We start from the raw sequence: 1614 nt of genomic DNA, 5'->3' as shown, positions 1-1614 counted from the left end.
TTTTTTTTTTACATGCAGCACTGCTCTATTAAGTCTTGATCCCCGGGCTCTGGCTACTCCTACTGCACATACAAAATCTCGGGCATGTGCACAAGGGGCATCTTTGCCGATCTCACGCTCCTTCATAGTGGCTACGTCACAAAATCTCGCACTGAGCAGTGCGAGATCAAGTGACAGAGCAAAAAGACTGGAAAAGCTGGCAGAAGATGGTGGCGCCCGATTCTTCCTCTGTGCCAGGTTGAAGAGGAAACCCAGGACTAGGCAGAATTAGATGGCAAGAAGAACCAGCGCCTTCGAGCCATCTGCCGGATTAAAAGGTTTTTTTTGTTTTTAGTTTTACTTCCACTTTAAATAGAACATTGTTTAACAGAGTCTAGCATTGTGTTTTAAAATACCTCCATTAAGCACTCTGATAATGTGGGCTAAAGTACATACATTTAGAAAAACTTACATCTTGAAATACAGGCTCCCACTGTTCTCTAGCACCAATCGCATCTGAACGGCCTATCACCAGTCCATCTGAATTAATGCCAAGGTACTTGCCATAACCAGATTTGAGAGCAATCCTTTAAGAGAAAAGACGTAACAGGTATTCAAAATAACTAGAGATACAAATATTTTAGCACAAAAAGACTTAATTAAATCTGTAGTGTAAGAACGCTCATTTTGGTTTCAATAATTTTTAAAGAACATAAAAGGGAATACACAACAATAATATAAACATTATAAACATAAGTTTCACATTAGTTCCCTTCAGTACCTCCAGTAACATCTCAGTATATCACAAATGCGTCCCTTCACACAAGATGCTAATAAAATGCTTGCACAATCCTTGGTATATCCTATCCAGACTACTGCAACATTATTATATGTGGACAACCAACCAAAAGACTGACACCGCTCCAGGCCATGCTGTTTGTCTTATTCACCTCTCCTCCTGCTCTTCTAATGCTGTCCCCACTCTGCCAATCTTTTCACCAACTGCTAAAAACCCACAAAATCCATTTCAGGTTACTAACTCTCACACTCTATTATCTGTCCCCTCCATAAACGTTCTCCCCAAATTCCAGTTATCACTCCAACCTCAATCTGTGCTTTTTTGCACATACAATTCTTCAATATCCCAAACCTGATGACCTTTTCATGCCCAAGACATCTTACAGGCCCACACCCTTCTTCAACACTATATAAGCCATACTCAATGCCTGAAAATCTTTATACTTACCATAAAAATGCAACTCTTCAAACACAAAGATATGTATGTACATCAGACTCCCCCCTACACAAAATATCCTGTTCTTCCACTACTCTAGCTTTGCGAACTTACCTAATGCTTCCTTTCCTATTTTCTTTTAATTGCACGGTTATAAGGGCAGGACCCTCTCCCATTAATTTCTGTCTTTCCTGTTATAGTTACATGCTTAGGTAGAACTATATTGTTATATAAAGTATACAATTATTTAGGTAATAATTTATCAGTATTTGCACACTTCATTCATATTTCATATTCATATTTTATACGTATGAACTGTAAATGTTTTGTTAGTAACTCATTTTTATGATGTACAATGCTACAGAACATAATTGAGCTGATGGTGCTATATAAATAAAAAA

At 37.9% G+C, this 1614-nt stretch overlaps 1 long non-coding RNA gene across 1 annotated transcript; it reads right to left on the bottom strand.

Annotated features, from left to right (window-relative positions):
- Nucleotides 1-6: 6 nt before the first annotated feature.
- LOC140344834 (uncharacterized) lies at nucleotides 7-1608 on the bottom strand. Its single transcript, XR_011923680.1, has 3 exons — nucleotides 1084-1608; nucleotides 452-1026; nucleotides 7-302 (listed from the first exon to the last, which is right to left on the bottom strand). It is a non-coding gene; the product is annotated as an uncharacterized lncRNA (long non-coding RNA).
- Between the last annotated feature and the right edge of the window lie 6 nt (nucleotides 1609-1614).

The sequence above is a fragment of the Pyxicephalus adspersus genome, unplaced genomic scaffold (assembly GCF_032062135.1).
Source record: "Pyxicephalus adspersus unplaced genomic scaffold, UCB_Pads_2.0 Sca62, whole genome shotgun sequence".
Lineage (NCBI taxonomy): Eukaryota > Metazoa > Chordata > Amphibia > Anura > Pyxicephalidae > Pyxicephalus > Pyxicephalus adspersus.
Note: the sequence above shows the minus strand (reverse complement) of the source record. Positions and strands in the feature narration are given on the sequence as shown.